The sequence below is a fragment of the Dermacentor silvarum genome, chromosome 1, assembly GCF_013339745.2.
Source record: "Dermacentor silvarum isolate Dsil-2018 chromosome 1, BIME_Dsil_1.4, whole genome shotgun sequence".
NCBI lineage: Eukaryota > Metazoa > Arthropoda > Arachnida > Ixodida > Ixodidae > Dermacentor > Dermacentor silvarum.
In genome coordinates, this window is record NC_051154.1 from 359283362 (window position 1) to 359298094 (window position 14733).

Consider the following 14733-nt stretch of genomic DNA (forward strand, 5'->3'; position numbering starts at 1 on the left):
CATCGCATTAGCGCCGGATCCTGGGGCACGACGATCCAGTTCTCGCGGAAGATGAGCGTGCGCATGGCGTCCCATATATCGAGCAGCTCGCACAGCGTGCTCACGCCCACTCTCGAGAAGCGCATGCTCATGAACTCCAGCGCGTCGAGCGTGGTCACTGTGGAGCAGAGCGCGTCCAACAGGTGCCTGGTCGGGTGGTCCAGCAGGTGGTAGGAGAGCCTGGCGTGCCTCAGGTTGCGGCTCACGCTGAGTATGTCCCGTAACAGGAACTGCTCCTGCGACGTGCGGGACTTGCACAGCTCCACGCTATCGATGCAGCAGTATCCCATGAGCTGCAGGAACGAGCACAGGCGCTGCACGTTGGACGCGACCGTAACCCTGCGTCCGCGCAGGCAAGCCAGGGCCAGCCGACCTTGGCGTAGCTCGATGTTGATGACCCACAGCAAGTTGTTCCATAGGGACAGCTGCGCAAGGTGGAAGCAGCCGTCGGCGGCACTGGCCGTGCATGACTTGTAGAGGTCCAGACGACGATGGCCCATGATGCTCCGCAAGCAGCGAAGGTTGGAGTAGAGCTGGTGGACCGCCGGGCACTCGCTGGGATAGCTGCCGACCAAGTACGCAGCGGAATCCCGTAGGCGGCTGCTCCATGGTTCCACCTTGGAGATCTGTGGACAAACACCTGTCGTGCTCGTACTCCACTCCGCTGTTCACACAGCACATGGCTATTGCATGGGTTCTGCCCATTTGAAGAGTAAATATCACAAAGTAACCATAGAAAACTAGCCTAATATTATTCTCATATTTACAGAAAGTTAACGTTTGTAAAGTTTGTCGAAAAATGCCTTGCCTATACTGGAACTAACGGCAGCCGGTGGGGTGTTCGTGCAGTCACAATGTACAGCTTTTTCACTTAGGTGATGAATTTAGTGTAGTGAGGCATTGAAATGGAAAGTACCGCTGGCGTCCCCCAAAATTGTGCGAGAACCACGCGAATGCAAGTGACCTCGTGCAGTGTGCCCCAATATGTCAAAGCGCAGTCTACCCCTTCTGCCTGCAGTCCACTGCCATTCAACTGTGCAACCCGACGTAGGAGGATCAGAAACCTTTCTCAGGCACAATGTCAACGTCATTTCCGAAAGCAGAACCTTAGCTGCATTTTTTGTATAAATGCCAAATGTAATAGCGAATGAATACCGGTAAGTAACGCGGGCGGCCTATGTATTAGCAGTGAGTGTGCCTCGTGTATTAGGGAAGCGTTACATTGTAGGTTATTACTTTTTCTACACACATACATGGCGGTGCGTTGTATATTCACGTACACCAGGTGTTATGTGAAGTGAAAAATAAAAAAGAAGTGACTAGAAGCGGTATAGTTATGCGTTTTACCATGTCCTGCTTTGACGTGACACGTTCTTAGGTTCAGCCGGCACTATTCCTAGCTATACCTAAGAATACTAACGCATAAACTGAAGCGCGAAGACATCGACAACCACTACGCTACGTTATTGCGTTTCCACCTATATATGAATTTCTTACAACGGCTTAATTCATGCACCGAAATGTCAATTTGGCTCAACAGCATGCTTAAGACCGGCTACAGAACGACTGTAGATAAAACTTAGCTGTGTATAGTTACATAAAACGGGGCTTGTGGTATTCAGCAGTTGTGTTTATATGACCTAGATGGCGCTAGGCACGCGCCTTATGACGTCAGCTCACACATGCGCTTGTATATATGGTCATCACGGACTAATATATCAGAGTGTTGTTCGACGTATGGGCTGGTGCGATTCACTTCGCGTTTCTCCGACTCCCGCGGCGTAGTCGGGCACGGCACGCCGGCGGATACAACAGGTCTCTCGATTATTTCCTGTTGTTCGCAATTGCATTCATTCCGCAATGTCTTCCGCGTCTAGGGCAATAGTAATGTGACTACCATTATAATGAGGCTATCTTGAGGTAGAGATACTAAGCCCCCATGGCGTGTTACAAAGTTTTCTTTACCGCTTTGAGCGACGAAGCAGAGAGCGAAGGGAAGGGTCTTACGCTTTCGTCCGAGCTTGGCCGTCCCGTCAGGTCCATCGGCATCAACCACCGCGTAGCTGGGCCGCCTCGAGGTTTGGACGCAGTGCTGGGCGAAATGCCTGGAACCGACCTGGATCGAGCGTCGCGTGGTTGACATGAGCATCTGCTCGATTTTGTGGGCACGCGTTGCCCGTGGCACGCTGTCGCGGGATTCCTTCGGAAGACGCAACGTTGACTTGATGATGATGATGATGACCAAAAAGTCTTTGGAACATACCCACTCACGGGGATTGGCCAAACGGTTTACTTATTCTGCGCAATGGAACCGAAAACGTAGACGAACCGAATTGCCGCGAAGACAAGCCGCGCGCTAGAAAACACGAGAATTTAAAATTTAGTTTGCGAGAACAGTAAGTGGGCAAGATGTTATTGGTTAACAATTACCAATGGTGCAATCAATAGGAACAGAGAAAGGCGCCAGACGCGAGAAAAGCGCCTCTGTTGCCGTCCTGGTTTTTTGTTCGGTTCTTAACTTTCGCGATGTGAATCTTTATTAATGCGAGAACATTATATGCCCCGTGACGCGAAAATCAGGCGTTGTAGTCGGCGCCGTGACCGAAAAATGGCGCCAGAAATGGTCACGGAAAAGAGTAAAAATTCGTCAAAATATACTCGAATTGACGTGAAATTTTCACTGAGGTTCCTTGAAACAGAATAAATAATGTCTTTAAAGAAAATTTTGTAAACTGAGTGGGAATCAAACCCGGGCCTCCGCGATGTGAGACGACCCCGCTTTCCCGACCCCATGGCGCCTACCCGCTTTTGCTTGACTACACTGTAAAAAAAATTTCTTCAGTTTACGGTGAAAGTTGAAGGTAAAACGTTGCCGGACACTTTTCCGTAAATGAAAAACAGCGTTTCCGTCAAACGGATAGTCTGTAAAAATTTTTTCCGTTGAATGGAGAACGGAGAGCTCCGTCAAATGAAAAACGGTGATTTCCTTCGAATGGAAAACGGAGAGTTCCGTCGAATGGAAAACGGTGATTTCCGTCGAATGGAAAATGGTTATTTCCGTAGTTGTGATCACGGAATTGTCTGTATTTTGCAAATACAAAACGGTGAGCTCCGTAGAACGGAAATTCTGTAACTTGAGCACCGTACTTTCCCAATTAAAAACGGACAGACCGTACTGAGGAAAGGTATGCACATAAAACACACAAAAAGAACAGAAAGGAAGACAGAAACACCTTTATTTTTGTTCTTGTGTCCATGTCTTCTATGCTTGCGTGCCTGTACCATGAATACGTATGAACTTGTTCAGCTTTATCTTGCTTCGTATCAACAGGTGCAAAATTTGTTTTGTAAATGATGATGCAGGTGTATATCTCCAGCAAATGAGAAAATTGTTTGTTTCATTGAAATAAGTTATACCAAGTTGTACATTACAACATGGCTAACTCACATCAGATATAGCTTGAAATGGGGCAGAAATCAATGCACATGAGTGGACATACACCACACTGAAAATGCTGTGTGTGCACGTTTCCTCCTTGTGTAACTTTCTTCTACACCGCTTCATCTTCGTGTCAGTGTTGCCATGTTGCATTTGAGTTCTGTACATGACGTGTACAAAGCATACATACAATTCGTGCCCAAAAAGCAACAAGCCACCTGAATCTGAACGAAACTGCGTGTTTATTGTGCTTTACTGAAAAAAACTTGCAAGATAAGACACTAGAAATCGGCTGACTAGAAGGATTGGTTGAGAATCGGAATGACTGGTTGCTTGCAGATGCCTCCTGCCTTTGCCTGAAAAGGAAAAAAAACAATCAATTAAGACTCTTTATTAGTAGTAAAATCTCGTTACAAGAGACACTCGGTTATGAGAGACATTTCAAAATGGTTTTGCTGGTTTTCCTATGTTTGCCATGTTAACAACATTGCATACAAGAGACATGGTTACAAGAGACACTCGGTTACTAAGGACAACTTTTTTTATGTCCCTAGAGCAAATTCTTCACTATTTATAAGAGACACAACCCAGACACGCTCACGTAATGCGGCTAACGTCGTACTAACCGGTATGCGCTGCAATTTTCACTCCCTTGGCTCTATTTTGTTTTGTTCCGCAGCCGGCTGTCATTCCTCACATGGTTGAGACTACCAATTTCACTGAATTTTCTGCCATTATGCTTCTATAATCGTCGCGCTCCCACACCGACTCTGTGACAGAGTACCATTGAGTTGGATTTCTGTCACAGCGTATACGGTGCTGGTCACTTTGTATGCCGGTAATCAAACTCCGGAGCCATAGCCATGTTTCCATGAGACAGCTCTGTTCGCATCAAAGATGAGTTTAAACACACTTTGGTGCTCATGTATAATAAAGTGGTCTAGTTCGACTCCTCAGTGTTTTTAGAATTTTGGTTACAAGAGACCTTGGTTACAAGAGATGTTTCCCGAGTCCCTTGGGTGCCTCTTGTAACAAGGTTTACTGTACCACCATCATCACCGTTTTTAGTCAGATACATCAACAATAAATGATTTCCAAGTCACAAATGTAACTACCAGTGCTCTAAGAAAAATGTCACACTCTGCCTTGTTAGTATATGTTCCTAGCCTTATAACATGAAAAACTTCAGATGAAATCTACCCAAGTTATTTGATGGCTCACTTGGAACAGGCAAAACTCTCATGTGCACATTGACAGTCAGAGATTACATTTTCTGCATGTAGGTAGAGCTACCACGACCCCCACCATACTGCGGACCATGGCTTTCAACTTTCACTGCTCTAATAGAAAACCTTGCAGATTCCACTGTTTTCCCAAAACAATGAAGCACTCTTAAAACGAGCTCAAACCACTCATGTTGTACAATTCCGATGCAAAACAACCAAGCCAGAGGTACTGTCCAGATGACCAGCTTATAAATTAGCAACAATATGAAGAAAGCATGCCTTGCAATACAACATGTGTGCCTTTCAGCCTCTTTCAGATTTGGTTGGTTTTTGTCATGAAAGCATCAATGTGCAATATACTTTTTACTTAAGCAATGATAATTGAAAGTTATGGTCGTCAGTGCGTCAACATACTATCTCCACCCCCTTAAAAAGTTATAATTATAGACACACCACCCAAGGTCAATCCACATAAGTCGCTGTGTTCCCCCAAACATTTGCCGTTTTGTCAGTCTGTGCTTTTCGAAGTAACCTGTAGCACTTTCGTGACGTAAATGAACCTGCAACAAGTACACATGGACCCCATATGTGGCAGCTACAGGCAGTACCGTTTATTCTGTCCATTCCTTGACTGGCAACCCCAGAACCAAACAAATAATGCAACATGTCGTTCCAGACAGCATTACTTGGGTGACGTGCTTAATTTGGGAATTCCTCCTCTCCTAAAGAAATTTTAAAGTAAAGCTCAAACTAAAGCAATGTCCAAATATGAGCGCTTCTCGTGGATTTTGAGAGTCAACGAGGGCAGAGCTATTTGCCCAAATGTCTGCGACTTCAATGGCAACAGGATGGCCAAATTCCGTGCTGTTAATAGATGCAGAGAAAAACACACTGAACTTAAAACATGTGCAATGATGTGTTTTCAAAGTTTTACTTTATATCGTAGCAGGGATACTCCGTGGTAATTAGTTGGAATTCATGCTATTTGCCTGCAGTCTGTGCCAAAATATTCTTAGAGCCATAGCCACAACACTTTTTCTTTGGGATTAATCAAAATACGGATTTGGCAGAATCCAGAAAAAAATGCTTCCAACTGAACGGGTGCTTCTATATTTTATTTTCAAAGACAATTCTTTTTCTTGAGAAACTAACAATGAGGGTAGCTATAGGGGCTTGTTTGTATGGCATCTTTTATTTTATTGCAGCGCAAGGCTGAACAACAGGTACAACAGAAAGGCACATTTGACATGCACACAGTGTTAACTTCCAACATCAGATTTATTTCCTGTTCTCGTCACTATATATACCCTCAAAACGTCATACAACACGTGTGAAGGCACGGTAAACATGAACTAAAGAAAACCCGGAACCACACGCATGCAGTTTTTTAAGCCACACAGATTGACACATGTACACGTTTAACGCGAACAAAGATAATCAAGCTCTTTCGAGGATAATGAAATTGAAGGCTTACTGATGTGTCACCAAATATTGATATGTTTCTAGTGTCTATAGTTCAGCACATTATCTTGCACCTGCTTCTATTCATGATGACTGCTTTTTTGAATCTAGGTTTGCACTTATCTTTGGCAATGAAGGGCAAGAAAACCGTCAGCAGCCAGGGTATTTAATTTGTCATTGTGTTCTCATAGCCTGTCATTTATACATCTAACAGTTTGGCCAATGTAGGACCCTCCACACCCAAGAGGAATGCGGTATACAACACACGCGATATAATCAATGAATTTGCTTTTATGTTCCTTCTCGCATGCAGTATCCAAAATTCTTTCTGGCCTTGACTTCCCACACAGGCTCATTAATTTAGTAGGCGTCAAAAAAAACAACATTGATGTCACTCCTTCCAGCAATCTTTAATCTGTGGGAGAAACTATGTATGTAGGGCATGGCAGCAATCTTTTTCTTTATATCGGTACTTGTACCATATACCTGTTCAGAACCTTTTTGCTGTGCCTTTTTAAGCAGTCCTGCTGCGACTGACATGAGCACGTGGCTCGGGTAAACAAAGCCGCTTAAACGTGAGACTTGCCGTTCGAAGCAATCGTGCATTAGGCGCAGGATAGGCATGTGACGGGAAGTTTGGATTCCTTCACATTAATTTTGTGCTCACCGATAACAAAACCTGCTGGGGTTAAGAACCTAGGGCAAGTAAGCCACTTTTACCATTTGGGCAAGTAAGCCACTTTTACCATTTCATTCCGTGCATACAAAACTTGAAGAGGGGGAATCATGAAGGTGTGTTTCAGTGAAGCGCTCAAGAAGCCATGCCGGCACCTAATGCACAATAGCTTCAGATGGCAAGTCTCACGTTTAAGCGGCGCTGGTTACCCGAGCCAAGTGAAAAAAGGTTCCGAGCAAGTGAATGGTACAAACACCGACATAAAGAAAAGAAAGGTTGCTGTCATCCCCTACATACATAATTTCTCCCACAGAATAAAGATTGCTGGAAGGTCTGATATCAACATAGTTTTTTCAGCTCCTAATAAATTGGGGAGCCTGTGTAGGAAGACAAAGCCAGAAAGAATTACGGATACTGCATGCGAAAATGAACATAAAAACAAATTCATTGATTGCATCACGTGTGTTTTATACGACATTCCTTTGAGTGTGGACGGTCCTACATTGGTCAAACTGGTAGATGTGTAAATGACAGGCTACGAGAACACAATAACAAAGTAAATACCTGGCTGCTGATGGTTTTCTTGCCCTTCATTGCCAAAGATGCAAGCGCAAACCTAGATTAAAAAAACAGTTATCATGAGTAGAAGCAGGTGGAAGATGATGCGATCTTTGTTCGCGTTAAACGTCTACATGTCTGTCAATCTATGTGGCTAAAAAACTGCATGCGTGTGGTTCCCGTTTTTTTTTAGTTCATGTTTACCGAGCTTTTACACGTGTTGTATGACGTTTTCAGGGTATATATAGTGATGAGAACTGGAAACGAATCTGTTGTTGAACGTTAGCGCTGGCTGTGCCTCAAATTTGCCTTTCTGTTGTCCTTGCCGTTCAGCTTGCGCTACAACAAAATAGAAGATATCATTGATTTCATTGTCGTCAGGCTCGGGCACAAAATAAAATTTGTTCACCAAAATTAAGTGGTCACCAGGCATGTCTAGTTGAATTTATCTGAACATGCTCTACTGTCGGTGGTGAAGATGTTGCCAGTTTAAAGGGCTGCAAGAAGGCACTAGTTATGTTTTCTAGGGCAAGAAAGCAACAGAGTATGTTACCTAAGGCAAGTAGTCACAGGAATCCTGGATCAGTAGAAGAAAATTTAGAAAATAATAATTGGTTGGAACATATATGTCACACACTTCTGAGTCACCAAGCGCTTGTCTTTGTCTCCCTTTCTTGTGCCTGTGTATTTTTATTGCGCTAAGTTACTTGTTCATTTATGCACTATGATGACGAACTTGTTTTGGAAAACTTCAAATGTGTACCTGACGTTTGACTCCCTTTTGCATGTAAGTAAACATTATGAACTTGTCGCTGTGAACAGTCATCTCCATTTGCTGTACACTTGTGATATAGGGTTAACAGTATTTGAAGGTTTGTGCATTAAGGCAGGAGAGCAGCACTTGCTGGATGGCTCATCAATTAATTTGCAGAAAAATGCAGCAGTGTGCAACGATTGTATCACTAATGACCTTGAAAATCTTGTAGGTGTTCATTTGTAAATACCTGTTGTCAAACAGCCTGCTGACTAAAGGTCTGAACACGTTATACAGAATTATAGCAGGTACTACTACACGAAAGAAAACCTGTAATAGAACCTACCAAATACCGTATCAGTGTAGTGGCAGGTCAAATGGCTCCTCAATGCTTGTGTCCTTCCTGGGAGAAGGAAAGAAATGTTAAGCTTACACTGACAGCACCAAACCACACAAACGTAACTGCCACAGGACATGAGGAGTTGTAACTAGATACAGTCAACCTGCTTAACCATCTCATAGACATTCAACGACAGAATGTACCTTCATGGAGCCTCTAATCTATGAAATTCATGCTGTAATACAAACATGCTAGCAGACAGAATCAAAATTGCATGCATGGAAATTCTCAGGAAAACTATATTTCCTAGCTACCACAGTCCACTCCTTGTGAAGTACAAGTGACGGTCTAAGCTACAATCAGAAGGTGGAAAATTCGGGATCCTTTCTAGTAAACTAACCATATCTCTACCTGTACTCAGCAATACAAAGGTGAATCACAAGTACTATACTGATAAAGAAAAGTTCAGAACTGCTGCTAAGTGAGTGCTATAAATAAATGATTTCGAATTTATCTTCATGTAAGACTAGGCGTGTTAACTTTCTTTACATTACATGAAAATCATGGTCAGAAAAATATTGCATTCAGTCAATATTGTGATTTGCAAAACAGTAGTAGAGGTTAAGCTTGGAGACCCTCAGGTGGTATGTTGCAATGTTTCGAGAAATTGTTTCAAGGAGCCTCTTTCCTTAACCCTTTCACATGCCAATTAGTTGTGTTGATTGAAAACTTAGCTTCACCGCATTTCTTACATCTTCATATTCATAAAATGCTTACAGAAGTACAATAGATTAGGAGTTTTCAGTTCTTTAGTGAGTTTGTCAAGTTTATGGAATGTGCACTCCATGCAAAAACTCAGTGCAAGTACATCAGATTTGCAAACATCAACTATTTGATGTCTACCAGGCTTGAATAATAGCACCTATCCAGCCATTCGAAAATTAGGACTGGTGCAACACACTGTGAAAAACGATGAAAGAAGTGACATACATACAATTACATACACCAAGCAAAGTACCCAACCATCTACCTGCATACTTCCTTTACTAAAACAATTTGCCTGTGTAATTCAAACATGCAGCACTATTTCAATTAGAAGAGTTTGAAGATGTACGGGACACATTTTAAATATCCTTACTTTAATCAATGCCATTGCTATTAATGCACTATCTTGGTGTATTGAATTGTGTGCATAGCGTCGGAAAGGATTAATCATATTCATGTAATCTTTACTGAAATTCAAGGCATAATACTCATATTTGTTTACAGTTTTGTGATGAGACAACACGACAGATGCGGGAGTTAAAAAAGCATCTTTATAAAATGCTGTAGAAAGCAAGTTGAAGCAAGTTTCTACAACCTCTCGCAATACCGAGCTATTTCCCATGAGTGTTCTAACAGTTCCTTGTAACATGATGCACTGTTTTCACAGACATAGCTTGAATCTTTGTATCTCAAGTTTTGGAAGCAACTTATGAATTGCTATAACAAGCAGATTTGAAGCCCCTACCCAGACTGCACAGCCACTTTAACACCACGTGTAATGAATTATGTCATCCATATGGCACAGTTTCCGATTATATTCCCAAGTATGAATCTTATAATTGCAAGTTATGTAAGAGTGTACCTATGCGATTACTTGGGGACAGCACGAAAAGACGGGAGAAGGCTAGACAACATGAATGCAGGCAAAGAATTTTGTTTAAAGACAAACATATATATACTAGGCTTGTTGTCCTGCGTAGTTGCAGCTGCTGGATAGCGGGATAATGTAAACAACAACCGCACAGTTGATGAACTGCTGTTCTGCCTTTTGCTACACTTTGCGTCAAGGCTAGATCCGAGTCACCCTTTTCGCACAATGTACCCCGATTGCTCGACGTGAAAAATAAAAGGAAAGTTCCAGCTTTCCCAACAGTCTCTTTGACATTATGACGGACCTTGTGAATATGATATAACAGTGGCCACCACACTTTAAGGAAATGTTAGACATGGGTTCAGAAGCTCTCCTCCACTTGGTGATGCCTCGATTTCTTGAGGACGCCTTTTGGTGTTCCTGTGATGAGCTTCACAGCGAAAGAGTGTGCCGATGCGGAAGGCAGAATACCCTCCTCCAAACATTGAGCATAGCTCCAGCATACATAACACTAACCAAAGAAAACCCTGCGGTCCAGATATGGAAGATCACTGTCTAGTGGTAGTTCTTCCCCGAACGTGAACTCATCTAGCACTGCAGAGAAGACAGGAAGAAAATCACTCTACCCATTTAGTAGCCTTACTTCACCTAATATGGAGGAGAAAGTTGCCAATGAAGCAAAATAACTTTACTACACTGGTGCCCACATTAGCTAGAGTTTTACGGTTACCTGACAGTGTTTTTGTCTGAGAAGTTACCACGCAAGGCTACTCAAGGAGTTCAGCCATTTTTTAATGTCTCCTCCACAGTGCCAGGTGTGCTCATGGAAGTAAAACTGCTGGAAGGCAAGCTCCAATATCTGGCTTGAAGGTTTTCTGTGGTGAGCATCGTGCTGGATCTATGCCCCACACTCAAAAGTGTCTTGGCCTTTCCTATTAGCGCACTTGAACACTGAAGCGTGTTGTTGCTACAGGAACACAAGGGCACTACCACGAAGTGGAGGGGAGCTTCAAGACCCAAGTATGGTTGCTTTTAACAGTGTGTTCGCACTGCCTTTCGCCATGCGTTGCCAAGAAGCATTTAACGGAGCTGAACATAGGTGAAGTCTTCAGTCGGAGTACTTCAAGGAAGCCAAGGCCTATCACTGCTATACAATAGGTACACAAAGGAAGCTGTGAATTCAAGCAAATTGCTAGGGAGAGTTGGAACTACCTTTTTATTTTCAGGGCCAACAAACTGGTCAGGTACGAAAATGTCAACCGGACCAGGTCAAGACAAGAAGTTTGCATCAAGAAGTATGTGCTGGAGATCATAGGAAGTGCAGTTGGTGCTGTTTACAACATCCTACTGCCCTGCAGCAGCAATTATGTAGGACAAACAGGATGACGACACAAGGACTATCTTAGGAAACACGCACAGACCCTCGACACAAGATGGGGAAGCAACATAGCTATTGATGCTGCTTTGTGCAGTTGTATATCAAGTTTTGAGCAATGAAGAATCCTCATGGCACATGTTCAAAACATACAAAACTCGCAGAATAGCCCCCACATATTCTAGTGTGTATACACTTAATCTTCTAGACAAATTAAGGTATTTCAGATGAACTGCTAGAGCGTTCTGAACTGGGCTGGTTGGTGCATGTGTAGGAAGGAACTGAATGGTGCCATAGACAGGATAAAGAGAATGTGTTGCTGTGCCCTTCACCTTCACTTCATTCTGGCAGTAGTGCTGTTCATTCCCTTCAAAATATTCATATATTTTGGTCATCTGACCACGTGACACAGCTGTGTGCTGAAGCTATATTTTACCTTGTTATACCTTCCAATGTCACACGCAAATCCATCGAGGCATCTTCACCTATTATAGTAAGCTGAGCAGTGGCTACACTTATTTACCATGGAGCCCATGCATGACAGTGTTAGAGGTCAGTATGCAGGTGTTTTTGCATACTCTAGAGGCAAACTAAACGAAGAATTTTTATTGGTGCATGTTTTATCTGTTGCCTCATATCCCGAAATCTGGTGCTATTAGTGTTTTTTGAACACAACTCATGTGCAACCGAGACAAGTATGAAACAATCCCACTTTCAAGTCGACGTCCTCATGCTGAACCAATTGGTTGCCCCAGGAAGAACAAAACATCATTTATCTTTTGGATACATCTGCAAGAATTATTATACTTGTATAGGCATTGTCATTCAACCAACATTTGCAGTCAATGTCCATTAGGACTGCATATGCATGACTGATATACGATAGAATGGCACAGCTTACCAGAACAAATAGCACAATGCAAGACTGCATTACCACTGGTGTTGCAAGCAGGCCCCCATGACTGAGAAACTGAATGCAAGGCGGCACACAGACATCCTTCACTGGTGCAACAGCTGCAAATGAAATACTGATATCAGTTACTTTCTGACCGGTCATCCAAAGCAAAGCACAAACATTTTTATATACAATTACACTATTGCATATAAGCTTGTCACTGAATTACTGTTATTGCTGTGAGATAGCTCACAGTATTTTATAAAGTGCTAATGGCCTCGTTTAACTTTTTGCAAAAAAAAGCTTTATGAAGCACTTCTATTAGAAAAATGAGCTGACAAAAATTTTGCCCTGCATAACTTACAACACATGCACGCATTTATAATTATTGCAATGATGCGTGTAAGCTGAAAATTAGTCTATGCAACTCGAGACAGTAAGTGTGAACTCTCCCTTCAACATCAGTGTTGACATATAGTTTGGTTTGTTTTACACTTGTTAGGAATATATATAACTTTGGAATGTCCGTAATGCACGTTTGGCCACCACTATTCTATGTCAAGGTTAAGTTAAAAATACTTTCGCATGCATTTGTTTTACAATTACGGCCGCATATGGCAGAACTTAAGCGGCAATCCTCCCTCCCAGAATACGTGATATGCTGACGTACTGCGTCAGAACGTTAATCGTCAGCCTGGTAGCTGTCAAAAAAAAAAAACGAATACAGATTGCCAGGTAGAAAATAATCCATTTCCTTTGCAATGACTCTTAACGGGTATCACCGGACAACTTTCAATTGCGATCGTGCACGATTGCTCGGGCTCTACTACAAACGAAAGGGCACCGTGTGACACCCGTGTTCCCTACCACTGCAGGTGGCACAAGGTTATGGCAGTAAGCACGCTCCACCGTCATTTGATTGTAATGAAGGGGCATGCACATCGAACATGCTCAATGAGGTCTTCATACATGAGCAATCTTCCAATCCCGGGCGTGAACACTGCGATTATGCACGCCCAGCCAAGGCACTGCGTCCGAAGCTTATAATAATGGCTAAAAATTTCACTGTGATGCAGTGCGTCACCGAATATTGGTAACATACGTTGCAGCGCGGTCGAGAGAGATACTAACGGTACAACGCCTTCACTTAATTTTGGAACGCCGAGAACACAGCACAACACAGTACTAACTGGAATGCTAACGTCCGTAAACCAGCGGCCACATTAGACGACAAAGGAGCTACTAGAGGCGTCAACGCCGCTAATATTGCCTACACGTCTCAGTTGTAGTGAGTATGCATTCAACACAGCAAATGAAACACCCCTTTATCACAGACTCGCAATGTCGCTTTGTCAATCCTCATGGCCAAGGAATCTCGTTAAAGAGCGTGCTCAGACAACACAATTGAGCCCATCACCGCCATCGCGGAGCATTTCGCACGCGCGACGTGCACCAACAACGAAAAAAGGACACTTAATCACTTACTTGTGTAACAATCCAGCGCCGATTCCTTCCTATTTAGTGTGAAATCACAAATGCGACAGGAACACCACCTCCACCGTCCGCCATTAGCGAGTACTCGTACAGTTGTTTGTGCTGGAGGAATCCAACCCAGCGTGTAGGCGCGATGAAGGGGTGGTAAGCAGCGCCAACCGCTCAAAACCCTACCTGCTTCTTTTTGTGTGTTTACCTATGCTCGCACGCGAATAATGTTCAAACAGCGTTATCTATGGTGATATATGTAACTGGCAGTGAGAGTAGACAGTGTCTTTTCGTTATATTCTTTGCGTGTTCATTTTTCACTAGTAACATGTTCAGTTGCCCTCCTCATGAAATTACGGACGGCTCTCCGTATTTCAAAAACGGAGCTCACGTCCGTCTTTTTTAACGTAGAATCCCGCCGTTTTTCATAAACGGAGCTCACGTCCCGTCTTTTTTACGTAGAAATGCCGCCGTTTTTTCATAAAACAGAAGGGTCTACGTAAATTTTACGTAGGTTTTTGCTGTGAAATTACGGAAATTTTTTACAGTGATAAAGGTGTGCCTAGTGCGTGCGTCATTGCGGACGTGACGGTGCAGCTAAGGCCTCATTCACACACAGCCGTCAACGCTCCGTCACGTCACCGTCACGGCGTCCGTTTTCGTCAGGGGACAGGGTTTCCGAGTCGTTTTTCCCCTCAAAAACGGCTTGCTGGCGACGCAGAGCGGTGCTCTACCTTTACGTCGCCAGCACGGTGACGGAAACCCTCTCGGAAACCCTCTCCCCACGAAAACAGATGCCGTGATGGTGACGTGACGGAGCGTTTGACGGCTGTGTGATGAGGCCTAATGGGG

At 43.4% G+C, this 14733-nt stretch overlaps 1 long non-coding RNA gene across 1 annotated transcript; it reads right to left on the reverse strand.

Moving 5' to 3' along the window:
• Positions 1-3710: 3710 nt before the first annotated feature.
• On the reverse strand, positions 3711-13984 carry LOC125942379 (uncharacterized). The gene is made up of 4 exons (XR_007465053.1): positions 13885-13984; positions 12406-12518; positions 8500-8556; positions 3711-3834 (listed from the first exon to the last, which is right to left on the reverse strand). It is a non-coding gene; the product is annotated as an uncharacterized LOC125942379 (long non-coding RNA).
• Between the last annotated feature and the right edge of the window lie 749 nt (positions 13985-14733).